This window comes from Mixophyes fleayi, unplaced genomic scaffold, assembly GCF_038048845.1.
Source record: "Mixophyes fleayi isolate aMixFle1 unplaced genomic scaffold, aMixFle1.hap1 Scaffold_1765, whole genome shotgun sequence".
Taxonomy (NCBI): domain Eukaryota; kingdom Metazoa; phylum Chordata; class Amphibia; order Anura; family Limnodynastidae; genus Mixophyes; species Mixophyes fleayi.
In genome coordinates, this window is record NW_027446078.1 from 57,501 (window position 1) to 80,000 (window position 22,500).

General features: G+C 46.3%; 30 non-coding genes and 68 pseudogenes across 30 annotated transcripts; all 98 read left to right on the top strand.

Moving 5' to 3' along the window:
• The window catches only part of LOC142118916 (5S ribosomal RNA), a 119-nt pseudogene extending 12 nt beyond the window's left edge, over positions 1 to 107 (top strand).
• An 81-nt stretch (positions 108 to 188) lies between these two features.
• On the top strand, positions 189 to 307 carry LOC142118632 (5S ribosomal RNA). The gene has a single exon (XR_012683151.1). It is a non-coding gene; the product is annotated as a 5S ribosomal RNA (ribosomal RNA).
• An 81-nt stretch (positions 308 to 388) lies between these two features.
• On the top strand, positions 389 to 507 carry LOC142118747 (5S ribosomal RNA; annotated as a pseudogene).
• An 81-nt stretch (positions 508 to 588) lies between these two features.
• Positions 589 to 707, top strand: LOC142118651 (5S ribosomal RNA; annotated as a pseudogene).
• A 239-nt stretch (positions 708 to 946) lies between these two features.
• Positions 947 to 1,065, top strand: LOC142118687 (5S ribosomal RNA). Its single transcript, XR_012683156.1, has one exon. It is a non-coding gene; the product is annotated as a 5S ribosomal RNA (ribosomal RNA).
• Positions 1,066 to 1,145: 80 nt separating this feature from the next.
• On the top strand, positions 1,146 to 1,264 carry LOC142118963 (5S ribosomal RNA; annotated as a pseudogene).
• Positions 1,265 to 1,536: 272 nt separating this feature from the next.
• On the top strand, positions 1,537 to 1,655 carry LOC142118567 (5S ribosomal RNA). Its single transcript, XR_012683100.1, has one exon. It is a non-coding gene; the product is annotated as a 5S ribosomal RNA (ribosomal RNA).
• Positions 1,656 to 1,893: 238 nt separating this feature from the next.
• On the top strand, positions 1,894 to 2,012 carry LOC142118754 (5S ribosomal RNA). The gene has a single exon (XR_012683163.1). It is a non-coding gene; the product is annotated as a 5S ribosomal RNA (ribosomal RNA).
• Positions 2,013 to 2,094: 82 nt separating this feature from the next.
• On the top strand, positions 2,095 to 2,203 carry LOC142118887 (5S ribosomal RNA; annotated as a pseudogene).
• Positions 2,204 to 2,284: 81 nt separating this feature from the next.
• LOC142118810 (5S ribosomal RNA) lies at positions 2,285 to 2,403 on the top strand (annotated as a pseudogene).
• Positions 2,404 to 2,482: 79 nt separating this feature from the next.
• Positions 2,483 to 2,601, top strand: LOC142118917 (5S ribosomal RNA; annotated as a pseudogene).
• Positions 2,602 to 2,682: 81 nt separating this feature from the next.
• On the top strand, positions 2,683 to 2,801 carry LOC142118644 (5S ribosomal RNA). Its single transcript, XR_012683152.1, has one exon. It is a non-coding gene; the product is annotated as a 5S ribosomal RNA (ribosomal RNA).
• Positions 2,802 to 2,882: 81 nt separating this feature from the next.
• On the top strand, positions 2,883 to 3,001 carry LOC142118749 (5S ribosomal RNA; annotated as a pseudogene).
• An 81-nt stretch (positions 3,002 to 3,082) lies between these two features.
• Positions 3,083 to 3,201, top strand: LOC142118629 (5S ribosomal RNA; annotated as a pseudogene).
• A 240-nt stretch (positions 3,202 to 3,441) lies between these two features.
• On the top strand, positions 3,442 to 3,560 carry LOC142118766 (5S ribosomal RNA). The gene has a single exon (XR_012683164.1). It is a non-coding gene; the product is annotated as a 5S ribosomal RNA (ribosomal RNA).
• Positions 3,561 to 3,642: 82 nt separating this feature from the next.
• LOC142118568 (5S ribosomal RNA) lies at positions 3,643 to 3,761 on the top strand. The gene has a single exon (XR_012683101.1). It is a non-coding gene; the product is annotated as a 5S ribosomal RNA (ribosomal RNA).
• Positions 3,762 to 3,841: 80 nt separating this feature from the next.
• On the top strand, positions 3,842 to 3,950 carry LOC142118889 (5S ribosomal RNA; annotated as a pseudogene).
• An 81-nt stretch (positions 3,951 to 4,031) lies between these two features.
• LOC142118811 (5S ribosomal RNA) lies at positions 4,032 to 4,150 on the top strand (annotated as a pseudogene).
• Positions 4,151 to 4,229: 79 nt separating this feature from the next.
• On the top strand, positions 4,230 to 4,348 carry LOC142118918 (5S ribosomal RNA; annotated as a pseudogene).
• An 81-nt stretch (positions 4,349 to 4,429) lies between these two features.
• LOC142118656 (5S ribosomal RNA) lies at positions 4,430 to 4,548 on the top strand. Its single transcript, XR_012683153.1, has one exon. It is a non-coding gene; the product is annotated as a 5S ribosomal RNA (ribosomal RNA).
• An 81-nt stretch (positions 4,549 to 4,629) lies between these two features.
• Positions 4,630 to 4,748, top strand: LOC142118750 (5S ribosomal RNA; annotated as a pseudogene).
• Positions 4,749 to 4,829: 81 nt separating this feature from the next.
• Positions 4,830 to 4,948, top strand: LOC142118630 (5S ribosomal RNA; annotated as a pseudogene).
• Positions 4,949 to 5,188: 240 nt separating this feature from the next.
• Positions 5,189 to 5,307, top strand: LOC142118962 (5S ribosomal RNA). Its single transcript, XR_012683185.1, has one exon. It is a non-coding gene; the product is annotated as a 5S ribosomal RNA (ribosomal RNA).
• Positions 5,308 to 5,388: 81 nt separating this feature from the next.
• LOC142118672 (5S ribosomal RNA) lies at positions 5,389 to 5,507 on the top strand (annotated as a pseudogene).
• Positions 5,508 to 5,777: 270 nt separating this feature from the next.
• Positions 5,778 to 5,896, top strand: LOC142118871 (5S ribosomal RNA; annotated as a pseudogene).
• Positions 5,897 to 5,975: 79 nt separating this feature from the next.
• On the top strand, positions 5,976 to 6,094 carry LOC142118873 (5S ribosomal RNA; annotated as a pseudogene).
• A 239-nt stretch (positions 6,095 to 6,333) lies between these two features.
• Positions 6,334 to 6,452, top strand: LOC142118654 (5S ribosomal RNA; annotated as a pseudogene).
• Positions 6,453 to 6,534: 82 nt separating this feature from the next.
• Positions 6,535 to 6,653, top strand: LOC142118717 (5S ribosomal RNA; annotated as a pseudogene).
• An 80-nt stretch (positions 6,654 to 6,733) lies between these two features.
• Positions 6,734 to 6,842, top strand: LOC142118890 (5S ribosomal RNA; annotated as a pseudogene).
• An 81-nt stretch (positions 6,843 to 6,923) lies between these two features.
• LOC142118901 (5S ribosomal RNA) lies at positions 6,924 to 7,042 on the top strand (annotated as a pseudogene).
• Positions 7,043 to 7,121: 79 nt separating this feature from the next.
• On the top strand, positions 7,122 to 7,240 carry LOC142118831 (5S ribosomal RNA; annotated as a pseudogene).
• An 81-nt stretch (positions 7,241 to 7,321) lies between these two features.
• Positions 7,322 to 7,440, top strand: LOC142118751 (5S ribosomal RNA; annotated as a pseudogene).
• Positions 7,441 to 7,521: 81 nt separating this feature from the next.
• Positions 7,522 to 7,640, top strand: LOC142118657 (5S ribosomal RNA; annotated as a pseudogene).
• A 240-nt stretch (positions 7,641 to 7,880) lies between these two features.
• LOC142118778 (5S ribosomal RNA) lies at positions 7,881 to 7,999 on the top strand. Its single transcript, XR_012683165.1, has one exon. It is a non-coding gene; the product is annotated as a 5S ribosomal RNA (ribosomal RNA).
• An 82-nt stretch (positions 8,000 to 8,081) lies between these two features.
• LOC142118875 (5S ribosomal RNA) lies at positions 8,082 to 8,190 on the top strand (annotated as a pseudogene).
• An 81-nt stretch (positions 8,191 to 8,271) lies between these two features.
• On the top strand, positions 8,272 to 8,390 carry LOC142118812 (5S ribosomal RNA; annotated as a pseudogene).
• A 79-nt stretch (positions 8,391 to 8,469) lies between these two features.
• Positions 8,470 to 8,588, top strand: LOC142118919 (5S ribosomal RNA; annotated as a pseudogene).
• Positions 8,589 to 8,669: 81 nt separating this feature from the next.
• LOC142118668 (5S ribosomal RNA) lies at positions 8,670 to 8,788 on the top strand. Its single transcript, XR_012683154.1, has one exon. It is a non-coding gene; the product is annotated as a 5S ribosomal RNA (ribosomal RNA).
• Positions 8,789 to 8,869: 81 nt separating this feature from the next.
• Positions 8,870 to 8,988, top strand: LOC142118752 (5S ribosomal RNA; annotated as a pseudogene).
• An 81-nt stretch (positions 8,989 to 9,069) lies between these two features.
• On the top strand, positions 9,070 to 9,188 carry LOC142118631 (5S ribosomal RNA; annotated as a pseudogene).
• Positions 9,189 to 9,428: 240 nt separating this feature from the next.
• LOC142118790 (5S ribosomal RNA) lies at positions 9,429 to 9,547 on the top strand. Its single transcript, XR_012683166.1, has one exon. It is a non-coding gene; the product is annotated as a 5S ribosomal RNA (ribosomal RNA).
• An 82-nt stretch (positions 9,548 to 9,629) lies between these two features.
• Positions 9,630 to 9,748, top strand: LOC142118569 (5S ribosomal RNA). The gene has a single exon (XR_012683102.1). It is a non-coding gene; the product is annotated as a 5S ribosomal RNA (ribosomal RNA).
• An 80-nt stretch (positions 9,749 to 9,828) lies between these two features.
• Positions 9,829 to 9,937, top strand: LOC142118892 (5S ribosomal RNA; annotated as a pseudogene).
• An 81-nt stretch (positions 9,938 to 10,018) lies between these two features.
• On the top strand, positions 10,019 to 10,137 carry LOC142118813 (5S ribosomal RNA; annotated as a pseudogene).
• A 79-nt stretch (positions 10,138 to 10,216) lies between these two features.
• Positions 10,217 to 10,335, top strand: LOC142118920 (5S ribosomal RNA; annotated as a pseudogene).
• An 81-nt stretch (positions 10,336 to 10,416) lies between these two features.
• On the top strand, positions 10,417 to 10,535 carry LOC142118680 (5S ribosomal RNA). Its single transcript, XR_012683155.1, has one exon. It is a non-coding gene; the product is annotated as a 5S ribosomal RNA (ribosomal RNA).
• An 81-nt stretch (positions 10,536 to 10,616) lies between these two features.
• Positions 10,617 to 10,735, top strand: LOC142118753 (5S ribosomal RNA; annotated as a pseudogene).
• Positions 10,736 to 10,816: 81 nt separating this feature from the next.
• Positions 10,817 to 10,935, top strand: LOC142118633 (5S ribosomal RNA; annotated as a pseudogene).
• A 240-nt stretch (positions 10,936 to 11,175) lies between these two features.
• LOC142118966 (5S ribosomal RNA) lies at positions 11,176 to 11,294 on the top strand. The gene has a single exon (XR_012683186.1). It is a non-coding gene; the product is annotated as a 5S ribosomal RNA (ribosomal RNA).
• An 81-nt stretch (positions 11,295 to 11,375) lies between these two features.
• Positions 11,376 to 11,494, top strand: LOC142118673 (5S ribosomal RNA; annotated as a pseudogene).
• A 270-nt stretch (positions 11,495 to 11,764) lies between these two features.
• On the top strand, positions 11,765 to 11,883 carry LOC142118872 (5S ribosomal RNA; annotated as a pseudogene).
• A 79-nt stretch (positions 11,884 to 11,962) lies between these two features.
• On the top strand, positions 11,963 to 12,081 carry LOC142118874 (5S ribosomal RNA; annotated as a pseudogene).
• A 239-nt stretch (positions 12,082 to 12,320) lies between these two features.
• LOC142118655 (5S ribosomal RNA) lies at positions 12,321 to 12,439 on the top strand (annotated as a pseudogene).
• Positions 12,440 to 12,521: 82 nt separating this feature from the next.
• Positions 12,522 to 12,640, top strand: LOC142118719 (5S ribosomal RNA; annotated as a pseudogene).
• Positions 12,641 to 12,720: 80 nt separating this feature from the next.
• Positions 12,721 to 12,829, top strand: LOC142118893 (5S ribosomal RNA; annotated as a pseudogene).
• An 81-nt stretch (positions 12,830 to 12,910) lies between these two features.
• Positions 12,911 to 13,029, top strand: LOC142118903 (5S ribosomal RNA; annotated as a pseudogene).
• A 79-nt stretch (positions 13,030 to 13,108) lies between these two features.
• On the top strand, positions 13,109 to 13,227 carry LOC142118832 (5S ribosomal RNA; annotated as a pseudogene).
• An 81-nt stretch (positions 13,228 to 13,308) lies between these two features.
• On the top strand, positions 13,309 to 13,427 carry LOC142118755 (5S ribosomal RNA; annotated as a pseudogene).
• An 81-nt stretch (positions 13,428 to 13,508) lies between these two features.
• LOC142118634 (5S ribosomal RNA) lies at positions 13,509 to 13,627 on the top strand (annotated as a pseudogene).
• A 239-nt stretch (positions 13,628 to 13,866) lies between these two features.
• Positions 13,867 to 13,985, top strand: LOC142118816 (5S ribosomal RNA). The gene has a single exon (XR_012683169.1). It is a non-coding gene; the product is annotated as a 5S ribosomal RNA (ribosomal RNA).
• An 80-nt stretch (positions 13,986 to 14,065) lies between these two features.
• On the top strand, positions 14,066 to 14,183 carry LOC142118837 (5S ribosomal RNA; annotated as a pseudogene).
• An 80-nt stretch (positions 14,184 to 14,263) lies between these two features.
• On the top strand, positions 14,264 to 14,372 carry LOC142118939 (5S ribosomal RNA; annotated as a pseudogene).
• Positions 14,373 to 14,453: 81 nt separating this feature from the next.
• Positions 14,454 to 14,572, top strand: LOC142118815 (5S ribosomal RNA; annotated as a pseudogene).
• A 279-nt stretch (positions 14,573 to 14,851) lies between these two features.
• LOC142118694 (5S ribosomal RNA) lies at positions 14,852 to 14,970 on the top strand. The gene has a single exon (XR_012683157.1). It is a non-coding gene; the product is annotated as a 5S ribosomal RNA (ribosomal RNA).
• A 271-nt stretch (positions 14,971 to 15,241) lies between these two features.
• On the top strand, positions 15,242 to 15,360 carry LOC142118711 (5S ribosomal RNA; annotated as a pseudogene).
• An 80-nt stretch (positions 15,361 to 15,440) lies between these two features.
• Positions 15,441 to 15,559, top strand: LOC142118757 (5S ribosomal RNA; annotated as a pseudogene).
• A 238-nt stretch (positions 15,560 to 15,797) lies between these two features.
• Positions 15,798 to 15,915, top strand: LOC142118707 (5S ribosomal RNA; annotated as a pseudogene).
• An 82-nt stretch (positions 15,916 to 15,997) lies between these two features.
• On the top strand, positions 15,998 to 16,116 carry LOC142118967 (5S ribosomal RNA). The gene has a single exon (XR_012683187.1). It is a non-coding gene; the product is annotated as a 5S ribosomal RNA (ribosomal RNA).
• Positions 16,117 to 16,196: 80 nt separating this feature from the next.
• Positions 16,197 to 16,315, top strand: LOC142118591 (5S ribosomal RNA). The gene has a single exon (XR_012683123.1). It is a non-coding gene; the product is annotated as a 5S ribosomal RNA (ribosomal RNA).
• An 81-nt stretch (positions 16,316 to 16,396) lies between these two features.
• LOC142118574 (5S ribosomal RNA) lies at positions 16,397 to 16,515 on the top strand. The gene has a single exon (XR_012683106.1). It is a non-coding gene; the product is annotated as a 5S ribosomal RNA (ribosomal RNA).
• An 81-nt stretch (positions 16,516 to 16,596) lies between these two features.
• LOC142118663 (5S ribosomal RNA) lies at positions 16,597 to 16,715 on the top strand (annotated as a pseudogene).
• A 79-nt stretch (positions 16,716 to 16,794) lies between these two features.
• On the top strand, positions 16,795 to 16,913 carry LOC142118733 (5S ribosomal RNA; annotated as a pseudogene).
• An 81-nt stretch (positions 16,914 to 16,994) lies between these two features.
• LOC142118575 (5S ribosomal RNA) lies at positions 16,995 to 17,113 on the top strand. The gene has a single exon (XR_012683107.1). It is a non-coding gene; the product is annotated as a 5S ribosomal RNA (ribosomal RNA).
• A 240-nt stretch (positions 17,114 to 17,353) lies between these two features.
• On the top strand, positions 17,354 to 17,472 carry LOC142118931 (5S ribosomal RNA). The gene has a single exon (XR_012683181.1). It is a non-coding gene; the product is annotated as a 5S ribosomal RNA (ribosomal RNA).
• An 82-nt stretch (positions 17,473 to 17,554) lies between these two features.
• Positions 17,555 to 17,673, top strand: LOC142118624 (5S ribosomal RNA; annotated as a pseudogene).
• Positions 17,674 to 17,753: 80 nt separating this feature from the next.
• On the top strand, positions 17,754 to 17,872 carry LOC142118639 (5S ribosomal RNA; annotated as a pseudogene).
• An 81-nt stretch (positions 17,873 to 17,953) lies between these two features.
• Positions 17,954 to 18,072, top strand: LOC142118576 (5S ribosomal RNA). Its single transcript, XR_012683108.1, has one exon. It is a non-coding gene; the product is annotated as a 5S ribosomal RNA (ribosomal RNA).
• Positions 18,073 to 18,153: 81 nt separating this feature from the next.
• Positions 18,154 to 18,272, top strand: LOC142118683 (5S ribosomal RNA; annotated as a pseudogene).
• A 79-nt stretch (positions 18,273 to 18,351) lies between these two features.
• LOC142118617 (5S ribosomal RNA) lies at positions 18,352 to 18,470 on the top strand. Its single transcript, XR_012683146.1, has one exon. It is a non-coding gene; the product is annotated as a 5S ribosomal RNA (ribosomal RNA).
• An 81-nt stretch (positions 18,471 to 18,551) lies between these two features.
• On the top strand, positions 18,552 to 18,670 carry LOC142118881 (5S ribosomal RNA; annotated as a pseudogene).
• An 82-nt stretch (positions 18,671 to 18,752) lies between these two features.
• Positions 18,753 to 18,871, top strand: LOC142118686 (5S ribosomal RNA; annotated as a pseudogene).
• An 80-nt stretch (positions 18,872 to 18,951) lies between these two features.
• On the top strand, positions 18,952 to 19,070 carry LOC142118664 (5S ribosomal RNA; annotated as a pseudogene).
• Positions 19,071 to 19,149: 79 nt separating this feature from the next.
• LOC142118845 (5S ribosomal RNA) lies at positions 19,150 to 19,267 on the top strand (annotated as a pseudogene).
• An 81-nt stretch (positions 19,268 to 19,348) lies between these two features.
• LOC142118609 (5S ribosomal RNA) lies at positions 19,349 to 19,467 on the top strand. Its single transcript, XR_012683139.1, has one exon. It is a non-coding gene; the product is annotated as a 5S ribosomal RNA (ribosomal RNA).
• An 81-nt stretch (positions 19,468 to 19,548) lies between these two features.
• On the top strand, positions 19,549 to 19,667 carry LOC142118879 (5S ribosomal RNA; annotated as a pseudogene).
• A 239-nt stretch (positions 19,668 to 19,906) lies between these two features.
• On the top strand, positions 19,907 to 20,025 carry LOC142118912 (5S ribosomal RNA). The gene has a single exon (XR_012683179.1). It is a non-coding gene; the product is annotated as a 5S ribosomal RNA (ribosomal RNA).
• Positions 20,026 to 20,107: 82 nt separating this feature from the next.
• LOC142118625 (5S ribosomal RNA) lies at positions 20,108 to 20,226 on the top strand (annotated as a pseudogene).
• An 80-nt stretch (positions 20,227 to 20,306) lies between these two features.
• LOC142118692 (5S ribosomal RNA) lies at positions 20,307 to 20,425 on the top strand (annotated as a pseudogene).
• An 81-nt stretch (positions 20,426 to 20,506) lies between these two features.
• LOC142118577 (5S ribosomal RNA) lies at positions 20,507 to 20,625 on the top strand. The gene has a single exon (XR_012683110.1). It is a non-coding gene; the product is annotated as a 5S ribosomal RNA (ribosomal RNA).
• An 81-nt stretch (positions 20,626 to 20,706) lies between these two features.
• On the top strand, positions 20,707 to 20,825 carry LOC142118684 (5S ribosomal RNA; annotated as a pseudogene).
• A 79-nt stretch (positions 20,826 to 20,904) lies between these two features.
• LOC142118618 (5S ribosomal RNA) lies at positions 20,905 to 21,023 on the top strand. Its single transcript, XR_012683147.1, has one exon. It is a non-coding gene; the product is annotated as a 5S ribosomal RNA (ribosomal RNA).
• Positions 21,024 to 21,104: 81 nt separating this feature from the next.
• LOC142118882 (5S ribosomal RNA) lies at positions 21,105 to 21,223 on the top strand (annotated as a pseudogene).
• Positions 21,224 to 21,305: 82 nt separating this feature from the next.
• On the top strand, positions 21,306 to 21,424 carry LOC142118606 (5S ribosomal RNA). Its single transcript, XR_012683136.1, has one exon. It is a non-coding gene; the product is annotated as a 5S ribosomal RNA (ribosomal RNA).
• Positions 21,425 to 21,503: 79 nt separating this feature from the next.
• Positions 21,504 to 21,622, top strand: LOC142118610 (5S ribosomal RNA). The gene has a single exon (XR_012683140.1). It is a non-coding gene; the product is annotated as a 5S ribosomal RNA (ribosomal RNA).
• Positions 21,623 to 21,701: 79 nt separating this feature from the next.
• On the top strand, positions 21,702 to 21,819 carry LOC142118776 (5S ribosomal RNA; annotated as a pseudogene).
• Positions 21,820 to 21,900: 81 nt separating this feature from the next.
• LOC142118635 (5S ribosomal RNA) lies at positions 21,901 to 22,019 on the top strand (annotated as a pseudogene).
• Positions 22,020 to 22,101: 82 nt separating this feature from the next.
• LOC142118846 (5S ribosomal RNA) lies at positions 22,102 to 22,220 on the top strand (annotated as a pseudogene).
• A 239-nt stretch (positions 22,221 to 22,459) lies between these two features.
• The window catches only part of LOC142118736 (5S ribosomal RNA), a 119-nt pseudogene continuing 78 nt past the window's right edge, over positions 22,460 to 22,500 (top strand).

A 22,500-nucleotide genomic window follows, 5' to 3' on the forward strand; every position in this document is an offset into this window, starting at 1 on the left:
ACATCTCTGAACAAGCCCAATCTCGTTTGATCTTGGAAGCTAAGCAGGGCCGGACCTGGTTAGTACTTTGATGGGAGACCACCTGGGAATACCAGGTGCTTTAGGCCTTTTTTTTTTCTCTCTTGTTCCGGCTTCCTTCAATGCTGGTTTTGAGATGTATAAGAGATGTAGGTCAATAGGAAACCAATACCTACAGCCACACCACCCTGAACAAGCCCAATCTCGTCTGATCTTGGAAGCTAAGCAGGGCCGGGCCTGGTTAGTACTTGGATGGGAGACCACCTGGGAATACCAGGTGCTGTAGGCCTTTTTTTTTTCTCTCTTGTTCCGGCTTCCTTCAATGCTGGTTTTTAGATGTATAAGAAATGTAGGTCAATAGGAAAATAATACCTACAGCCACACCACCCTGAACAAGCCCAATCTCGTCTGATCTTGGAAGCTAAGCAGAGCCAGGCCTGGTTAGTACTTGGATGTGAGACCACCTGGGAATACCAGGTGCTGTAGGCCCTTTTTTTTTCTCTCTTGTTCCGACTTTCTTCAATGCTGGTTTTGAGATCTATAAGAGATGTAGGTCAATAAGAAACCAATACCTACAGCCACACCACCCTGAACAAGCCCAATCTCGTCTGATCTTGGAAGCTAAGCAGGGCTGGGCCTGGTTAGTACTTGGATGGGAGACCACCTGGAAATACCGGGTGCAGTAGGCTTTTTTTTTTCTCTCTTGTTCCGGCCTCCTTCAATGCTGGTTTTGAGATGTATAAGAGATATAGGTCAATAGGAAACCAATACCTACAGCCACACCACCCTGAACAAGCCCAATCTCGTCTGATCTTGAAAGCTAAGCAGGTCCGGGCCTGGTTAGTACTTTTTTTTTTCTCTCTTGTTCCGGCTTCCTTCAATGCTGGTTTCTAGATGTATAAGAGATGTAGGTCAATAAGAAAACAATGCCTACAGCCACACCACCCTGAACAAGCCCAATCTCGTCTGATCTTGGAAGCTAAGCAGGGACGGGCCTGGTTAGTACTTGGATGGGAGACCACCTGGGAATACCAGGTGCTGTAGGCCTTTTTTTTTTCTCTCTTGTTCCGGCTTCCTTCAATGCTGGTTTTGAGATTATAAGAGATGTAGGTCAATAGGAAACCAAAACCTACAGCTACACATTTCTAAACAAGCCCAATCTTGTTTAATCTTGGAAGCTAAGCAGGGCCAGGCCTGGTTAGTACTTGGATGGGAGACCACCTGGGAATACTAGGTGCTGTAGGCTTTTTTTTTTTCTCTCTTGTTCCGGCTTCCTTCAATGCTTGTTTTTAGATGTATAAGAGATGTAGGTCAATAGGAAACCAATACCTACAGCGACACCACCCTGAACAAGCCTGATCTTGGAAGCTAAGCAGAGCCGGGCCTGGTTAGTACTTGGATGCGAGACCACCTGGGAATACCAGGTGCTGTAGGCCCTTTTTTTTTTCTCTCTTGTTCCGACTTCCTTCAATGCTGGTTTTGAGATGTATAAGAGATGTAGGTCAATAGGAAACCAATACCTACAGCCACACCACCCTGAACAAGCCCAATCTCGTCTGATCTTGGAAGCTAAGCAGGGCTGGGCCTGGTTAGTACTTGGATGGGAGACCACCTGGAAATACCAGGTGCTGTAGGCTTTTTTTTTTCTCTCTTGTTCCGACCTCCTTCAATGCTGGTTTTGAGATGTATAAGAGATGTAGGTCAATAGGAAACCAATACCTACAGCCACACCACCCTGAACAAGCCCAATCTCGTCTGATCTTGAAAGCTAAGCAGGTCCGGGCCTGGTTAGTACTTTTTTTTTCTCTCTTGTTCTGGCTTCCTTCAATGCTGGTTTTAAAATGTATAAGTGATGTAGGTTATTAGAAAACCAATACCTACAGCCACACCACCCTGGACAAGCCCAATCTCGTCTGATCTTGGAAGCTAAGCAGGGCCGGGCCTGGTTAGTACTTGGATGGGAGACCACCTGGGAATACCAGGTGCTGTAGGCCTTTTTTTTTTTCTCTCTTGTTCCGGCTTCCTTCAATGCTGGTTTTGAGATGTATAAGAGATGTAGGTCAATAAGAAACCAATACCTACAGCCACACCACCCTGAACAAGCCTGATCTTGGAAGCTAAGCAGAGCCGGGCCTGGTTAGTACTTGGATGGGAGACCACCTGGGAATACCAGGTGCTGTAGGCCTTTTTTTCTTCTCTCTTGTTCCGGCTTCCTTCAATGCTGGTTTCTAGATGTATAAGAGATGTAGGTCAATAAGAAAACAATACCTACAGCCACACCACCCTGAACAAGCTCTATCTCATCTGATCTTGGACGCTAAGAAGGGCCGGGACTGGTTAGTACTTGGATGGGAGACCACCTGGGAATACCAGGTGCTGTAGGCCTTTTTTTTTCTCTCTTGTTCCGGCTTCCTTCAATGCTGGTTTTGAGATTATGAGAGATGTAGGTCAATACTAAACCAATACCTACAGATACACATCTCTGAACAAGCCCAATCTCGTTTGATCTTGGAAGCTAAGCAGGGCCGGACCTGGTTAGTACTTTGATGGGAGACCACCTGGGAATACCAGGTGCTTTAGGCCTTTTTTTTTTCTCTCTTGTTCCGGCTTCCTTCAATGCTGGTTTTGAGATGTATAAGAGATGTAGGTCAATAGGAAACCAATACCTACAGCCACACCACCCTGAACAAGCCCAATCTCGTCTGATCTTGGAAGCTAAGCAGGGCCGGGCCTGGTTAGTACTTGGATGGGAGACCACCTGGGAATACCAGGTGCTGTAGGCCTTTTTTTTTTCTCTCTTGTTCTGGCTTCCTTCAATGCTGGTTTTTAGATGTATAAGAGATGTAGGTCAATAGGAATACAATACCTACAGCCACACCACCCTGAACAAGCCCAATCTCGTCTGATCTTGGAAGCTAAGCAGAGCCAGGCCTGGTTAGTACTTGGATGTGAGACCACCTGGGAATACCAGGTGCTGTAGGCCCTTTTTTTTTCTCTCTTGTTCCGACTTTCTTCAATGCTGGTTTTGAGATCTATAAGAGATGTAGGTCAATAAGAAACCAATACCTACAGCCACACCACCCTGAACAAGCCCAATCTCGTCTGATCTTGGAAGCTAAGCAGGGCTGGGCCTGGTTAGTACTTGGATGGGAGACCACCTGGAAATACCAGGTGCAGTAGGCTTTTTTTTTTTCTCTCTTGTTCCGGCCTCCTTCAATGCTGGTTTTGAGATGTATAAGAGATATAGGTCAATAGGAAACCAATACCTACAGCCACACCACCCTGAACAAGCCCAATCTCGTCTGATCTTGAAAGCTAAGCAGGTCCGGGCCTGGTTAGTACTTTTTTTTTTCTCTCTTGTTCTGGCTTCCTTCAATGCTGGTTTTAAAATGTATAAGTGATGTAGGTTATTAGAAAACCAATACCTACAGCCACACCACCCTGGACAAGCCCAATCTCGTCTGATCTTGGAAGCTAAGCAGGGCCGGGCCTGGTTAGTACTTGGATGGGAGACCACCTGGGAATACCAGGTGCTGTAGGCCTTTTTTTTTTTCTCTCTTGTTCCGGCTTCCTTCAATGCTTGTTTTTAGATGTATAAGAGATGTAGGTCAATAGGAAAACAATACCTACAGCCACACCACCCTGAACAAGCCCAATCTCGTCTGATCTTGGAAGCTAAGCAGGGCTGGGCCTGGTTAGTACTTGGATGGGAGACCACCTGGAAATACCAGGTGCTGTAGGCTTTTTTTTTTTTCTCTTGTTCCGGCCTCCTTCAATGCTGGTTTTGAGATGTATAAGAGATGTAGGTCAATAAGAAACCAATACCTACAGCCACACCACCCTGAACAAGCCTGATCTTGGAAGCTAAGCAGAGCCGGGCCTGGTTAGTACTTGGATGGGAGACCACCTGGGAATACCAGGTGCTGTAGGCCTTTTTTTCTTCTCTCTTGTTCCGGCTTCCTTCAATGCTGGTTTCTAGATGTATAAGAGATGTAGGTCAATAAGAAAACAATACCTACAGCCACACCACCCTGAACAAGCTCTATCTCATCTGATCTTGGACGCTAAGAAGGGCCGGGACTGGTTAGTACTTGGATGGGAGACCACCTGGGAATACCAGGTGCTGTAGGCCTTTTTTTTTCTCTCTTGTTCCGGCTTCCTTCAATGCTGGTTTTGAGATTATGAGAGATGTAGGTCAATACTAAACCAATACCTACAGATACACATCTCTGAACAAGCCCAATCTCGTTTGATCTTGGAAGCTAAGCAGGGCCGGACCTGGTTAGTACTTTGATGGGAGACCACCTGGGAATACCAGGTGCTTTAGGCCTTTTTTTTTTCTCTCTTGTTCCGGCTTCCTTCAATGCTGGTTTTGAGATGTATAAGAGATGTAGGTCAATAGGAAACCAATACCTACAGCCACACCACCCTGAACAAGCCCAATCTCGTCTGATCTTGGAAGCTAAGCAGGGCCGGGCCTGGTTAGTACTTGGATGGGAGACCACCTGGGAATACCAGGTGCTGTAGGCCTTTTTTTTTTCTCTCTTGTTCTGGCTTCCTTCAATGCTGGTTTTTAGATGTATAAGAGATGTAGGTCAATAGGAACACAATACCTACAGCCACACCACCCTGAACAAGCCCAATCTCGTCTGATCTTGGAAGCTAAGCAGAGCCAGGCCTGGTTAGTACTTGGATGTGAGACCACCTGGGAATACCAGGTGCTGTAGGCCCTTTTTTTTTCTCTCTTGTTCCGACTTTCTTCAATGCTGGTTTTGAGATCTATAAGAGATGTAGGTCAATAAGAAACCAATACCTACAGCCACACCACCCTGAACAAGCCCAATCTCGTCTGATCTTGGAAGCTAAGCAGGGCTGGGCCTGGTTAGTACTTGGATGGGAGACCACCTGGAAATACCAGGTGCAGTAGGCTTTTTTTTTTTCTCTCTTGTTCCGGCCTCCTTCAATGCTGGTTTTGAGATGTATAAGAGATATAGGTCAATAGGAAACCAATACCTACAGCCACACCACCCTGAACAAGCCCAATCTCGTCTGATCTTGAAAGCTAAGCAGGTCTGGGCCTGGTTAGTACTTTTTTTTTTCTCTCTTGTTCTGGCTTCCTTCAATGCTGGTTTTAAAATGTATAAGTGATGTAGGTTATTAGAAAACCAATACCTACAGCCACACCACCCTGGACAAGCCCAATCTCGTCTGATCTTGGAAGCTAAGCGGGGCCGGGCCTGGTTAGTACTTGGATGGGAGACCACCTGGGAATACCAGGTGCTGTAGGCTTTTTTTTTTTCTCTCTTGTTCCGGCTTCCTTCAATGCTTGTTTTTAGATGTATAAGAGATGTAGGTCAACAGAAAAACAATACCTACAGCCACACCACCCTGAACAAGCCCAATCTCGTCTGATCTTGGAAGCTAAGCAGGGCTGGGCCTGGTTAGTACTTGGATGGGAGACCACCTGGAAATACCAGTTGCTGTAGGCTTTTTTTTTTTTCTCTTGTTCCGGCCTCCTTCAATGCTGGTTTTGAGATGTATAAGAGATGTAGGTCAATAAGAAACCAATACCTACAGCCGCACCACCCTGAACAAGCCTGATCTTGGAAGCTAAGCAGAGCCTTGCCTGGTTAGTACTTGGATGGGAGACCACCTGGGAATACCAGGTGCTGTAGGCCTTTTTTTCTTCTCTCTTGTTCCGGCTTCCTTCAATGCTGGTTTCTAGATGTATAAGAGATGTAGGTCAATAGGAAAACAATACCTACAGCCACACCACCCTGAACAAGCTCTATCTCATCTGATCTTGGACGCTAAGAAGGGCCAGGACTGGTTAGTACTTGGATGGGAGACCACCTGGGAATACCAGGTGCTGTAGGCCTTTTTTTTTCTCTCTTGTTCCGGCTTCCTTCAATGCTGGTTTTGAGATTATAAGAGATGTAGGTCAATACTAAACCAATCCCTACAGATACACATCTCTGAACATGCCCAATCTCGTCTGATCTTGGAAGCTAAGCAGGGCTGGGCCTGGTTAGTACTTGGATGAGAGACCACCTGGAAATACCAGGTGCTGTAGGCTTTTTTTTTTCTCTCTTGTTCCGACCTCCTTCAATGCTGGTTTTGAGATGTATAAGAGATGTAGGTCAATAGGAAACCAATACCTACAGCCACACCACCCTGAACAAGCCCAATCTCGTCTGATCTTGAAAGCTAAGCAGGTCCGGGCCTGGTTAGTACTTTTTTTTTTCTCTCTTGTTCTGGCTTCCTTCAATGCTGGTTTTAAAATGTATAAGTGATGTAGGTTATTAGAAAACCAATACCTACAGCCACACCACCCTGGACAAGCCCAATCTCGTCTGATCTTGGAAGCTAAGCAGGGCCGGGCCTGGTTAGTACTTGGATGGGAGACCACCTGGGAATACCAGGTGCTGTACCCCTTTTTTTTTTTCTCTCTTGTTCCGGCTTCCTTCAATGCTTGTTTTTAGATGTATAAGAGATGTAGGTCAATAGGAAAACAATACCAACAGCCACACCACCCTGAACAAGCCCAATCTCGTCTGATCTTGGAAGCTAAGCAGGGCTGGGCCTGGTTAGTACTTGGATGGGAGACCACCTGGAAATACCAGTTGCTGTAGGCTTTTTTTTTTTTCTCTTGTTCCGGCCTCCTTCAATGCTGGTTTTGAGATGTATAAGAGATGTAGGTCAATAAGAAACCAATACCTACAGCCACACCACCCTGAACAAGCCTGATCTTGGAAGCTAAGCAGAGCCGGGCCTGGTTAGTACTTGGATGGGAGACCACCTGGGAATACCAGGTGCTGTAGGCCTTTTTTTCTTCTCTCTTGTTCCGGCTTCCTTCAATGCTGGTTTCTAGATGTATAAGAGATGTAGGTCAATAGGAAAACAATACCTTCAGTCACACCACCCTGACCAAGCTCTATCTCATCTGATCTTGGACGCTAAGAAGGGCCGGGACTGGTTAGTACTTGGATGGGAGACCACCTGGGAATACCAGGTGCTGTAGGCCTTTTTTTTTCTCTCTTGTTCCGGCTTCCTTCAATGCTGGTTTTGAGATTATAAGAGATGTAGGTCAATACTAAACCAATACCTACAGATACACATCTCTGAACAAGCCCAATCTCGTTTGATCTTGGAAGCTAAGCAGGGCCGGACCTGGTTAGTACTTTGATGGGAGACCACCTGGGAATACCAGGTGCTGTAGGCCTTTTTTTCTTCTCTCTTGTTCCGGCTTCCTTCAATGCTGGTTTCTAGATGTATAAGAGATGTAGGTCAATAGGAAAACAATACCTACAGCCACACCACCCTGAACAAGCCCAATCTCGTCTGATCTTGGAAGCTAAGCAGAGCCAGGCCTGGTTAGTACTTGGATGTGAGACCACCTGGGAATACCAGGTGCTGTAGGCCCTTTTTTTTTCTCTCTTGTTCCGACTTTCTTCAATGCTGGTTTTGAGATCTATAAGAGATGTAGGTCAATAAGAAACCAATACCTACAGCCACACCACCCTGAACAACCCCAATCTCGTCTGATCTTGGAAGCTAAGCAGGGCTGGGCCTGGTTAGTACTTGGATGGGAGACCACCTGGAAATACCAGGTGCAGTAGGCTTTTTTTTTTTCTCTCTTGTTCCGGCCTCCTTCAATGCTGGTTTTGAGATGTATAAGAGATATAGGTCAATAGGAAACCAATACCTACAGCCACACCACCCTGAACAAGCCCAATCTCGTCTGATCTTGAAAGCTAAGCAGGTCCGGGCCTGGTTAGTACTTTTTTTTTTCTCTCTTGTTCTGGCTTCCTTCAATGCTGGTTTTAAAATGTATAAGTGATGTAGGTTATTAGAAAACCAATACCTACAGCCACACCACCCTGGACAAGCCCAATCTCGTCTGATCTTGGAAGCTAAGCAGGGCCGGGCCTGGTTAGTACTTGGATGGGAGACCACCTGGGAATACCAGGTGCTGTAGGCCTTTTTTTTTTTCTCTCTTGTTCCGGCTTCCTTCAATGCTGGTTTTGAGATGTATAAGAGATGTAGGTCAATAAGAAACCAATACCTACAGCCACACCACCCTGAACAAGCCTGATCTTGGAAGCTAAGCAGAGCTGGGCCTGGTTAGTACTTGGATGGGAGACCACCTGGGAATACCAGGTGCTGTAGGCCTTTTTTTCTTCTCTCTTGTTCCGGCTTCCTTCAATGCTGGTTTCTAGATGTATAAGAGATGTAGGTCAATAAGAAAACAATACCTACAGCCACACCACCCTGAACAAGCTCTATCTCATCTGATCTTGGACGCTAAGAAGGGCCGGGACTGGTTAGTACTTGGATGGGAGACCACCTGGGAATACCAGGTGCTGTAGGCCTTTTTTTTTCTCTCTTGTTCCGGCTTCCTTCAATGCTGGTTTTGAGATTATGAGAGATGTAGGTCAATACTAAACCAATACCTACAGATACACATCTCTGAACAAGCCCAATCTCGTTTGATCTTGGAAGCTAAGCAGGGCCGGACCTGGTTAGTACTTTGATGGGAGACCACCTGGGAATACCAGGTGCTTTAGGCCTTTTTTTTTTCTCTCTTGTTCCGGCTTCCTTCAATGCTGGTTTTGAGATGTATAAGAGATGTAGGTCAATAGGAAACCAATACCTACAGCCACACCACCCTGAACAAGCCCAATCTCGTCTGATCTTGGAAGCTAAGCAGGGCCGGGCCTGGTTAGTACTTGGATGGGAGACCACCTGGGAATACCAGGTGCTGTAGGCCTTTTTTTTTTCTCTCTTGTTCTGGCTTCCTTCAATGCTGGTTTTTAGATGTATAAGAGATGTAGGTCAATAGGAATACAATACCTACAGCCACACCACCCTGAACAAGCCCAATCTCGTCTGATCTTGGAAGCTAAGCAGAGCCAGGCCTGGTTAGTACTTGGATGTGAGACCACCTGGGAATACCAGGTGCTGTAGGCCCTTTTTTTTTCTCTCTTGTTCCGACTTTCTTCAATGCTGGTTTTGAGATCTATAAGAGATGTAGGTCAATAAGAAACCAATACCTACAGCCACACCACCCTGAACAAGCCCAATCTCGTCTGATCTTGGAAGCTAAGCAGGGCTGGGCCTGGTTAGTACTTGGATGGGAGACCACCTGGAAATACCAGGTGCAGTAGGCTTTTTTTTTTTCTCTCTTGTTCCGGCCTCCTTCAATGCTGGTTTTGAGATGTATAAGAGATATAGGTCAATAGGAAACCAATACCTACAGCCACACCACCCTGAACAAGCCCAATCTCGTCTGATCTTGAAAGCTAAGCAGGTCCGGGCCTGGTTAGTACTTTTTTTTTTCTCTCTTGTTCTGGCTTCCTTCAATGCTGGTTTTAAAATGTATAAGTGATGTAGGTTATTAGAAAACCAATACCTACAGCCACACCACCCTGGACAAGCCCAATCTCGTCTGATCTTGGAAGCTAAGCAGGGCCGGGCCTGGTTAGTACTTGGATGGGAGACCACCTGGGAATACCAGGTGCTGTAGGCCTTTTTTTTTTTCTCTCTTGTTCCGGCTTCCTTCAATGCTTGTTTTTAGATGTATAAGAGATGTAGGTCAATAGGAAAACAATACCTACAGCCACACCACCCTGAACAAGCCCAATCTCGTCTGATCTTGGAAGCTAAGCAGGGCTGGGCCTGGTTAGTACTTGGATGGGAGACCACCTGGAAATACCAGGTGCTGTAGGCTTTTTTTTTTTTCTCTTGTTCCGGCCTCCTTCAATGCTGGTTTTGAGATGTATAAGAGATGTAGGTCAATAAGAAACCAATACCTACAGCCACACCACCCTGAACAAGCCTGATCTTGGAAGCTAAGCAGAGCCGGGCCTGGTTAGTACTTGGATGGGAGACCACCTGGGAATACCAGGTGCTGTAGGCCTTTTTTTCTTCTCTCTTGTTCCGGCTTCCTTCAATGCTGGTTTCTAGATGTATAAGAGATGTAGGTCAATAAGAAAACAATACCTACAGCCACACCACCCTGAACAAGCTCTATCTCATCTGATCTTGGACGCTAAGAAGGGCCGGGACTGGTTAGTACTTGGATGGGAGACCACCTGGGAATACCAGGTGCTGTAGGCCTTTTTTTTTCTCTCTTGTTCCGGCTTCCTTCAATGCTGGTTTTGAGATTATGAGAGATGTAGGTCAATACTAAACCAATACCTACAGATACACATCTCTGAACAAGCCCAATCTCGTTTGATCTTGGAAGCTAAGCAGGGCCGGACCTGGTTAGTACTTTGATGGGAGACCACCTGGGAATACCAGGTGCTTTAGGCCTTTTTTTTTTCTCTCTTGTTCCGGCTTCCTTCAATGCTGGTTTTGAGATGTATAAGAGATGTAGGTCAATAGGAAACCAATACCTACAGCCACACCACCCTGAACAAGCCCAATCTCGTCTGATCTTGGAAGCTAAGCAGGGCCGGGCCTGGTTAGTACTTGGATGGGAGACCACCTGGGAATACCAGGTGCTGTAGGCCTTTTTTTTTTCTCTCTTGTTCTGGCTTCCTTCAATGCTGGTTTTTAGATGTATAAGAGATGTAGGTCAATAGGAACACAATACCTACAGCCACACCACCCTGAACAAGCCCAATCTCGTCTGATCTTGGAAGCTAAGCAGAGCCAGGCCTGGTTAGTACTTGGATGTGAGACCACCTGGGAATACCAGGTGCTGTAGGCCCTTTTTTTTTCTCTCTTGTTCCGACTTTCTTCAATGCTGGTTTTGAGATCTATAAGAGATGTAGGTCAATAAGAAACCAATACCTACAGCCACACCACCCTGAACAAGCCCAATCTCGTCTGATCTTGGAAGCTAAGCAGGGCTGGGCCTGGTTAGTACTTGGATGGGAGACCACCTGGAAATACCAGGTGCAGTAGGCTTTTTTTTTTTCTCTCTTGTTCCGGCCTCCTTCAATGCTGGTTTTGAGATGTATAAGAGATATAGGTCAATAGGAAACCAATACCTACAGCCACACCACCCTGAACAAGCCCAATCTCGTCTGATCTTGAAAGCTAAGCAGGTCTGGGCCTGGTTAGTACTTTTTTTTTTCTCTCTTGTTCTGGCTTCCTTCAATGCTGGTTTTAAAATGTATAAGTGATGTAGGTTATTAGAAAACCAATACCTACAGCCACACCACCCTGGACAAGCCCAATCTCGTCTGATCTTGGAAGCTAAGCGGGGCCGGGCCTGGTTAGTACTTGGATGGGAGACCACCTGGGAATACCAGGTGCTGTAGGCTTTTTTTTTTTCTCTCTTGTTCCGGCTTCCTTCAATGCTTGTTTTTAGATGTATAAGAGATGTAGGTCAACAGAAAAACAATACCTACAGCCACACCACCCTGAACAAGCCCAATCTCGTCTGATCTTGGAAGCTAAGCAGGGCTGGGCCTGGTTAGTACTTGGATGGGAGACCACCTGGAAATACCAGTTGCTGTAGGCTTTTTTTTTTTTCTCTTGTTCCGGCCTCCTTCAATGCTGGTTTTGAGATGTATAAGAGATGTAGGTCAATAAGAAACCAATACCTACAGCCGCACCACCCTGAACAAGCCTGATCTTGGAAGCTAAGCAGAGCCTTGCCTGGTTAGTACTTGGATGGGAGACCACCTGGGAATACCAGGTGCTGTAGGCCTTTTTTTCTTCTCTCTTGTTCCGGCTTCCTTCAATGCTGGTTTCTAGATGTATAAGAGATGTAGGTCAATAGGAAAACAATACCTACAGCCACACCACCCTGAACAAGCTCTATCTCATCTGATCTTGGACGCTAAGAAGGGCCAGGACTGGTTAGTACTTGGATGGGAGACCACCTGGGAATACCAGGTGCTGTAGGCCTTTTTTTTTCTCTCTTGTTCCGGCTTCCTTCAATGCTGGTTTTGAGATTATAAGAGATGTAGGTCAATACTAAACCAATCCCTACAGATACACATCTCTGAACATGCCCAATCTCGTCTGATCTTGGAAGCTAAGCAGGGCTGGGCCTGGTTAGTACTTGGATGAGAGACCACCTGGAAATACCAGGTGCTGTAGGCTTTTTTTTTTCTCTCTTGTTCCGACCTCCTTCAATGCTGGTTTTGAGATGTATAAGAGATGTAGGTCAATAGGAAACCAATACCTACAGCCACACCACCCTGAACAAGCCCAATCTCGTCTGATCTTGAAAGCTAAGCAGGTCCGGGCCTGGTTAGTACTTTTTTTTTTCTCTCTTGTTCTGGCTTCCTTCAATGCTGGTTTTAAAATGTATAAGTGATGTAGGTTATTAGAAAACCAATACCTACAGCCACACCACCCTGGACAAGCCCAATCTCGTCTGATCTTGGAAGCTAAGCAGGGCCGGGCCTGGTTAGTACTTGGATGGGAGACCACCTGGGAATACCAGGTGCTGTACCCCTTTTTTTTTTTCTCTCTTGTTCCGGCTTCCTTCAATGCTTGTTTTTAGATGTATAAGAGATGTAGGTCAATAGGAAAACAATACCAACAGCCACACCACCCTGAACAAGCCCAATCTCGTCTGATCTTGGAAGCTAAGCAGGGCTGGGCCTGGTTAGTACTTGGATGGGAGACCACCTGGAAATACCAGTTGCTGTAGGCTTTTTTTTTTTTCTCTTGTTCCGGCCTCCTTCAATGCTGGTTTTGAGATGTATAAGAGATGTAGGTCAATAAGAAACCAATACCTACAGCCACACCACCCTGAACAAGCCTGATCTTGGAAGCTAAGCAGAGCCGGGCCTGGTTAGTACTTGGATGGGAGACCACCTGGGAATACCAGGTGCTGTAGGCCTTTTTTTCTTCTCTCTTGTTCCGGCTTCCTTCAATGCTGGTTTCTAGATGTATAAGAGATGTAGGTCAATAGGAAAACAATACCTTCAGTCACACCACCCTGACCAAGCTCTATCTCATCTGATCTTGGACGCTAAGAAGGGCCGGGACTGGTTAGTACTTGGATGGGAGACCACCTGGGAATACCAGGTGCTGTAGGCCTTTTTTTTTCTCTCTTGTTCCGGCTTCCTTCAATGCTGGTTTTGAGATTATAAGAGATGTAGGTCAATACTAAACCAATACCTACAGATACACATCTCTGAACAAGCCCAATCTCGTTTGATCTTGGAAGCTAAGCAGGGCCGGACCTGGTTAGTACTTTGATGGGAGACCACCTGGGAATACCAGGTGCTGTAGGCCTTTTTTTCTTCTCTCTTGTTCCGGCTTCCTTCAATGCTGGTTTCTAGATGTATAAGAGATGTAGGTCAATAGGAAAACAATACCTACAGCCACACCACCCTGAACAAGCCCAATCTCGTCTGATCTTGGAAGCTAAGCAGAGCCAGGCCTGGTTAGTACTTGGATGTGAGACCACCTGGGAATACCAGGTGCTGTAGGCCCTTTTTTTTTCTCTCTTGTTCCGACTTTCTTCAATGCTGGTTTTGAGATCTATAAGAGATGTAGGTCAATAAGAAACCAATACCTACAGCCACACCACCCTGAACAAGCCCAATCTCGTCTGATCTTGGAAGCTAAGCAGGGCTGGGCCTGGTTAGTACTTGGATGGGAGACCACCTGGAAATACCAGGTGCAGTAGGCTTTTTTTTTTTCTCTCTTGTTCCGGCCTCCTTCAATGCTGGTTTGAGATGTATAAGAGATATAGGTCAATAGGAAACCAATACCTACAGCCACACCACCCTGAACAAGCCCAATCTCGTCTGATCTTGAAAGCTAAGCAGGTCCGGGCCTGGTTAGTACTTTTTTTTTTCTCTCTTGTTCTGGCTTCCTTCAATGCTGGTTTTAAAATGTATAAGTGATGTAGGTTATTAGAAAACCAATACCTACAGCCACACCACCCTGGACAAGCCCAATCTCGTCTGATCTTGGAAGCTAAGCAGGGCCGGGCCTGGTTAGTACTTGGATGGGAGACCACCTGGGAATACCAGGTGCTGTAGGCTTTTTTTTTTTCTCTCTTGTCCGGCTTCCTTCAATGCTTGTTTTTAGATGTATAAGAGATGTAGGTCAATAGAAAAACAATACCTACAGCCACACACCCTGAACAAGCCCAATCTCGTCTGATCTTGGAAGCTAAGCAGGGCTGGGCCTGGTTAGTACTTGGATGGGAGACCACCTGGAAATACCAGTTGCTGTAGGCTTTTTTTTTTTTCTCTTGTTCCGGCCTCCTTCAATGCTGGTTTTGAGATGTATAAGAGATGTAGGTCAATAAGAAACCAATACCTACAGCCGCACCACCCTGAACAAGCCTGATCTTGGAAGCTAAGCAGAGCCGGGCCTGGTTAGTACTTGGATGGGAGACCACCTGGGAATACCAGGTGCTGTAGGCCTTTTTTTCTTCTCTCTTGTTCCGGCTTCCTTCAATGCTGGTTTCTAGATGTATAAGAGATGTAGGTCAATAGGAAAACAATACCTACAGCCACACCACCCTGAACAAGCTCTATCTCATCTGATCTTGGACGCTAAGAAGGGCCGGGACTGGTTAGTACTTGGATGGGAGACCACCTGGGAATACCAGGTGCTGTAGGCCTTTTTTTTTCTCTCTTGTTCCGGCTTCCTTCAATGCTGGTTTTGAGATTATAAGAGATGTAGGTCAATACTAAACCAATACCTACAGATACACATCTCTGAACATGCCCAATCTCGTTGATCTTGGAAGCTAAGCAGGGCCGGACCTGGTTAGTACTTTGATGGGAGGACCACCTGGGAATACCAGGTGCTTTAGGCCTTTTTTTTTTCTCTCTTGTTCCGGCTTCCTTCAATGCTGGTTTTGAGATGTATAAGAGATGTAGGTCAATAGGAAACCAATACCTACAGCCACACCACCCTGAACAAGCCCAATCTCGTCTGATCTTGGAAGCTAAGCAGGGCCGGGCCTGGTTAGTACTTGGATGGGAGACCACCTGGGAATACCAGGTGCTGTAGGCCTTTTTTTTTTCTCTCTTGTTCCGGCTTCCTTCAATGCTGGTTTTTAGATGTATAAGAGATGTAGGTCAATAGGAAAACAATACCTACAGCCACACCACCCTGAACAAGCCTGATCTTGGAAAGCTAAGCAGAGCCAGGCCTGGTTAGTACTTGGATGTGAGACCACCTGGGAATACCAGGTGCTGTAGCCCTTTTTTTTTCTCTCTTGTTCCGACTTTCTTCAATGCTGGTTTTGAGATCTATAAGAGATGTAGGTCAATAAGAAACCAATACCTACAGCCACACCACCCTGAACAAGCCCAATCTCGTCTGATCTTGGAAGCTAAGCAGGGCTGGGCCTGGTTAGTACTTGGATAGGAGACCACCTGGAAATACCAGGTGCAGTAGGCTTTTTTTTTTCTCTCTTGTTCCGGCCTCCTTCAATGCTGGTTTTGAGATGTATAAGAGATATAGGTCAATAGGAAACCAATACCTACAGCCACACCACCCTGAACAAGCCCAATCTCATCTGATCTTGAAAGCTAAGCAGGACTGGGCCTGGTTAGTACTTGGATGGGAGACCACCTGGAAATACCAGATGCTGTAGGCTTTTTTTTTTCTCTCTTGTTCCGGCCTCCTTCAATGCTGGTTTTGAGATGTATAAGAGATGTAGGTCAATAGGAAACCAATACCTACAGCCACACCACCCTGAACAAGCCAATCTCGTCTGATCTTGAAAACTAAGCAGGTCAGGGCCTGGTTAGTACTTTTTTTTTTCTCTCTTGTTCTGGCTTCCTTCAATGCTGGTTTTAAAATGTATAAGTGATGTAGGTCATTAGGAAACCAATACCTACAGCCACACCACCCTGGACAAGCCAATCTCATCTGATCTTGGAAGCTAAGCAGGGCTGCGCCTGGTTAGTACTTGGATGGGAGACCACCTGGGAATACCAGGTGCTGTAGGCCTTTTTTTTTTTCTCTCTTGTTCCGGCTTCCTTCAATGCTTGTTTTTAGATGTATAAGAGATGTAGGTCAAAAAGAAAACAATACCTACAGCCACACCACCCTGAACAAGCCCAATCTCATCTGATCTTGGAAGCTAAGCAGGGCTGGGCCTGGTTAGTACTTGGATGGGAGACCACCTGGAAATACCAGGTGCTGTAGGCTTTTTTTTTTCTCTCTTGTTCCGGCCTCCTTCAATGCTAATTTTGAGATGTATAAGAGATGTAGGTCAATAGGAAACCAATACCTACAGCCACACCACCCTGAACAAGCCCAATCTCGTCTGATCTTGGAAGCTAAGCAGAGCCGGGCCTGGTTAGTACTTAGATGGGAGACCACCTGGGAATACCAGGTGCTGTAGGCCTTTTTTTCTTCTCTCTTGTTCTTGCTTCCTTCAATGCTGGTTTTTAGATGTATAAGAGATGTAGGTCAATAGGAAAACAATACCTACAGCCGCACCACCCTGAACAAGCCCAATCTCGTCTGATCTTGGAAGCTAAGCAGGGACGGGCCTGGTTAGTACTTGGATGGGAGACCACCTGGGAATACCAGGTGCTGTAGGCCTTTTTTTTTTCTCTCTTGTTCCGGCTTCCTTCAATGCTGGTTTTTAGATGTATAAGAGATGTAGGTCAATAGGAAACCAATACCTACAGCCACACCACCCTGAACAAGCCCAATCTCGTCTGATCTTGGAAGCTAAGCAGAGCCGGGCCTGGTTAGTACTTGGATGGGAGACCACCTGGAAATACCAGGTGCTGTAGGCATTTTTTTTCTCTCTTGTTCCGGCCTCCTTCAATGCTGGTTTTGAGATGTATAAGAGATGTAGGTCAATAAGATACCAATACCTACAGCCACACCACCCTGAACAAGTCCAATCTCGTCTGATCTTGGAAGCTAAGCAGAACCGGGCCTGGTTAGTACTTGAATGGGAGACCACCTGGGAATACCAGGTGCTGTAGGCCTTTTCTTCTTCTCTCTTGTTCTGGCTTCCTTCAATGCTGGTTTTTAGATGTATAAGAGATGTAGGTCAATAGGAAAACAATACCTACAGCCGCACCACCCTGAACAAGCCCAATCTCGTCTGATCTTGGAAGCTAAGCAGGGACGGGCCTGGTTAGTACTTGGATGGGAGACCACCTGGGAATACCAGGTGCTGTAGGCCTGTTTTTTTTCTCTCTTGTTCCGGCTTCCTTTAATGCTGGTTTTTAGATGTATAAGAGATGTAGGTCAATAGGAAACCAAAACCTACAGCCACACCACCCTGAACAAGCCCAATCTCGTCTGATCTTGAAAACTAAGCAGGTCAGGGCCTGGTTAGTACTTTTTTTTTTCTCTCTTGTTCTGGCTTCCTTCAATGCTGGTTTTAAAATGTATAAGTGATGTAGGTCATTAGGAAACCAATACCTACAGCCACACCACCCTGGACAAGCCCAATCTCGTCTGATCTTGGAAGCTAAGCAGGGCTGGGCCTGGTTAGTACTTGGATGGGAGACCACCTGGGAATACCAGGTGCTGTAGGCCTTTTTTTTTTTCTCTCTTGTTCCGGCTTCCTTCAATGCTTGTTTTTAGATGTATAAGAGATGTAGGTCAAAAAGAAAACAATACCTACAGCCACACCACCCTGAACAAGCCCAATCTTGTCTGATCTTGGAAGCTAAGCAGGGCTGGGCCTGGTTAGTACTTGGATGGGAGACCACCTGGAAATACCAGGTGCTGTAGGCTTTTTTTTTTCTCTCTTGTTCCGGCCTCCTTCAATGCTGGTTTTGAGATGTATAAGAGATGTAGGTCAATAGGAAACCAATACCTACAGCCACACCACCCTGAACAAGCCCAATTTCGTCTGATCTTGGAAGCTAAGCAGAGCCGGGCCTGGTTAGTACTTAGATGGGAGACCACCTGGGAATACCAGGTGCTGTAGGCCTTTTTTTCTTCTCTCTTGTTCTTGCTTCCTTCAATGCTGGTTTTTAGATGTATAAGAGATGTAGGTCAATAAGAAAACAATACCTACAGCCGCACCACCCTGAACAAGCCCAATCTCGTCTGATCTTGGAAGCTAAGCAGGGACGGGCCTGGTTAGTACTTGGATGGGAGACCACCTGGGAATACCAGGTGCTGTAGGCCTTTTTTTTTTCTCTCTTGTTCCGGCTTCCTTCAATGCTGGTTTTTAGATGTATAAGAGATGTAGGTCAATAGGAAACCAATACCTACAGCCACACCACCCTGAACAAGCCCAATCTCGTCTGATCTTGGAAGCTAAGCAGAGCCGGGCCTGGTTAGTATTTGGATGGGAGACCACCTGGAAATACCAGGTGCTGTAGACATTTTTTTTCTCTCTTGTTCCGGCCTCCATCAATGCTGGTTTTGAGATGTATAAGAGATGTAGGTCAATAAGAAACCAATACCTACAGCCACACCACCCTGAACAAGTCCAATCTCGTCTGATCTTGGAAGCTAAGCAGAGCCGGGCCTGGTTAGTACTTGGATGGGAGACCACCTGGGAATACCAGGTGCTGTAGGCCTTTTCTTCTTCTCTCTTGTTCGGGCTTCCTTCAATGCTGGTTTTTAGATGTATAAGAGATGTAGGTCAATAGGAAAACAATACCTACAGCCGCACCACCCTGAACAAGCCCAATCTCGTCTGATCTTGGAAGCTAAGCAGAGCCGGGGCTGGTTAGTACTTGGATGCAAGACCACCTGGGAATACCAGGTGCTGTAGGCCCTTTTTTTTTTCTCTCTTGTTCCGACTTCCTTCAATGCTGGTTTTGAGATGTATAAGAGATGTAGGTCAATAGGAAACCAATACCTACAGCCACACCACCCTGAACAAGCCCAATCTTGTCTGATCTTGGAAGCTAAGCAGGGCTGGGCCTGGTTAGTACTTGGATGGGAGACCTCCTGGAAATACCAGGGGCTGTAGGCTTTTTTTTTTCTCTCTTGTTCCGGCCTCCTTCAATGCTGGTTTTTAGATGTATAAGAGATGTAGGTCAATAGGAAACCAATACCTACAGCCACACCACCCTGGACAAGCCCAATCTCGTCTGATCTTGGAAGCTAAGCAGAGCCGGGCCTGGTTAGTACTTGGATGGGAGACCACCTGGAAATACCAGGTGCTGTAGGCATTTTTTTTCTCTCTTGTTCCGGCCTCCTTCAATGCTGGTTTTGAGATGTATAAGAGATGTAGGTCAATAAGAATCCAATACCTACAGCCACACCACCCTGAACAAGTCCAATCTCGTCTGCTCTTGGAAGCTAAGCAGAGCCGGGCCTGGTTAGTACTTGGATGGGAGACACCTGGGAATACCAGGTGCTGTAGGCCTTTTCTTCTTCTCTCTTGTTCGGGCTTCCTTCAATGCTGGTTTTTAGATGTATAAGAGATGTAGGTCAATAGGAAAACAATACCTACAGCCGCACCACCCTGAACAAGCCCAATCTCGTCTGATCTTGGACGCTAAGCAGGGACGGGCCTGGTTAGTACTTGGATGGGAGACCACCTGGGAATACCAGGTGCTGTAGGCCTTTTTTTTTTCTCTCTTGTTCCGGCTTCCTTCAATGCTGGTTTTTAGATGTATAAGAGATGTAGGTCAATAGGAAACCAATACCTACAGCCTCACCACCCTGAACAAGCCCAATCTCGTCTGATCTTGGAAGCTAAGCAGAGCCGGGGCTGGTTAGTACTTGGATGCAAGACCACCTGGGAATACCAGGTGCTGTAGGCCCTTTTTTTTCTCTCTTGTTCCGGCCTCCTTCAATGCTGGTTTTGAGATGTATAAGAGATGTAGGTCAATAGGAAACCAATACCTACAGCCACACCACCCTGAACGAGCCCAATCTCGTCTGATCTTGAAAACTAAGCAGGTCAGGGCCTGGTTAGTACTTTTTTTTTTCTCTCTTGTTCTGGCTTCCTTCAATGCTGGTTTTAAAATGTATAAGTGATGTAGGTCATTAGGAAACCAATACCTACAGCCACACCACCCTGGACAAGCCCAATCTCGTCTGATCTTGGAAGCTAAGCAGGGCCGGGCCTGGTTAGTACTTGGTTGGGAGACCACCTGGGAATACCAGGTGCTGTAGGCCTTTTTTTTTTTCTCTCTTGTTCCGGCTTCCTTCAATGCTTGTTTTTAGATGTATAAGAGATGTAGGTCAAAAAGAAAACAATACCTACAGCCACACCACCCTGAACAAGCCCAATCTTGTCTGATCTTGGAAGCTAAGCAGGGCTGGGCCTGGTTAGTACTTGGATGGGAGACCACCTGGAAATACCAGGTGCTGTAGGCTTTTTTTTTTCTCTCTTGTTCCGGCCTCCTTCAATGCTGGTTTTGAGATGTATAAGAGATGTAGGTCAATAGGAAACCAATACCTACAGCCACACCACCCTGAACAAGCCCAATTTCGTCTGATCTTGGAAGCTAAGCAGAGCCGGGCCTGGTTAGTACTTAGATGGGACACCACCTGGGAATACCAGGTGCTGTAGGCCTTTTTTTCTTCTCTCTTGTTCTTGCTTCCTTCAATGCTGGTTTTTAGATGTATAAGAGATGTAGGTCAATAAGAAAACAATACCTACAGCCGCACCACCCTGAACAAGCCCAATCTCGTCTGATCTTGGAAGCTAAGCAGGGACGGGCCTGGTTAGTACTTGGATGGGAGACCACCTGGGAATACCAGGTGCTGTAGGCCTTTTTTTTTTCTCTCTTGTTCCGGCTTCCTTTAATGCTGGTTTTTAGATGTATAAGAGATGTAGGTCAATAGGAAACCAATACCTACAGCCACACCACCCTGAACAAGCCCAATCTCGTCTGATCTTGGAAGCTAAGCAGAGCCGGGCCTGGTTAGTATTTGGATGGGAGACCACCTGGAAATACCAGGTGCTGTAGACATTTTTTTTCTCTCTTGTTCCGGCCTCCATCAATGCTGGTTTTGAGATGTATAAGAGATGTAGGTCAATAAGAAACCAATACCTACAGCCACACCACCCTGAACAAGTCCAATCTCGTCTGATCTTGGAAGCTAAGCAGAGCCGGGCCTGGTTAGTACTTGGATGGGAGACCACCTGGGAATACCAGGTGCTGTAGGCCTTTTCTTCTTCTCTCTTGTTCGGGCTTCCTTCAATGCTGGTTTTTAGATGTATAAGAGATGTAGGTCAATAGGAAAACAATACCTACAGCCGCACCACCCTGAACAAGCCCAATCTCGTCTGATCTTGGAAGCTAAGCAGAGCCGGGGCTGGTTAGTACTTGGATGCAAGACCACCTGGGAATACCAGGTGCTGTAGGCCCTTTTTTTTTTCTCTCTTGTTCCGACTTCCTTCAATGCTGGTTTTGAGATGTATAAGAGATGTAGGTCAATAGGAAACCAATACCTACAGCCACACCACCCTGAACAAGCCCAATCTTGTCTGATCTTGGAAGCTAAGCAGGGCTGGGCCTGGTTAGTACTTGGATGGGAGACCTCCTGGGAATACCAGGGGCTGTAGGCTTTTTTTTTCTCTCTTGTTCCGGCCTCCTTCAATGCTGGTTTTTAGATGTATAAGAGATGTAGGTCAATAGGAAACCAACGCCTACAGCCACACCACCCTGGACAAGCCCAATCTCGTCTGATCTTGGAAGCTAAGCAGAGCCGGGCCTGGTTAGTACTTGGATGGGGGACCACCTGGAAATACCAGGTGCTGTAGGCATTTTTTTTCTCTCTTGTTCCGGCCTCCTTCAATGCTGGTTTTGAGATGTATAAGAGATGTAGGTCAATAAGAATCCAATACCTACAGCCACACCACCCTGAACAAGTCCAATCTCGTCTGATCTTGGAAGCTAAGCAGAGCCGGGCCTGGTTAGTACTTGGATGGGAGACACCTGGGAATACCAGGTGCTGTAGGCCTTTTCTTCTTCTCTCTTGTTCGGGCTTCCTTCAATGCTGGTTTTTAGATGTATAAGAGATGTAGGTCAATAGGAAAACAATACCTACAGCCGCACCACCCTGAACAAGCCCAATCTCGTCTGATCTTGGAAGCTAAGCATGGACGGGCCTGGTTAGTACTTGGATGGGAGACCACCTGGGAATACCAGGTGCTGTAGGCCTTTTTTTTTTTCTCTCTTGTTCCGGCTTCCTTCAATGCTGGTTTTTAGATGTATAAGAGATGTAGGTCAATAGGAAACCAATACCTACAGCCACACCACCCTGAACAAGCCCAATCTCGTCTGATCTTGGAAGCTAAGCAGAGCCGGGGCTGGTTAGTACTTGGATGCAAGACCACCTGGGAATACCAGGTGCTGTAGGCCCTTTTTTTTCTCTCTTGTTCCGGACTCCTTCAATGCTGGTTTTGAGATGTATAAGAGATGTAGGTCAATAGGAAACCAATACCTACAGCCACACCACCCTGAACAAGCCCAATCTTGTCTGATCTTGAAAGCTAAGCAGGTTCGGGCCTGGTTAGTACTTTTTTTTTTCTCTCTTGTTCTGGCTTCCTTCAATGCTGGTTTTAAAATGTATAAGTGATGTAGGTCATTAAGAAACCAATACCTACAGCCACACCACCCTGGACAAGCCCAATCTCGTCTG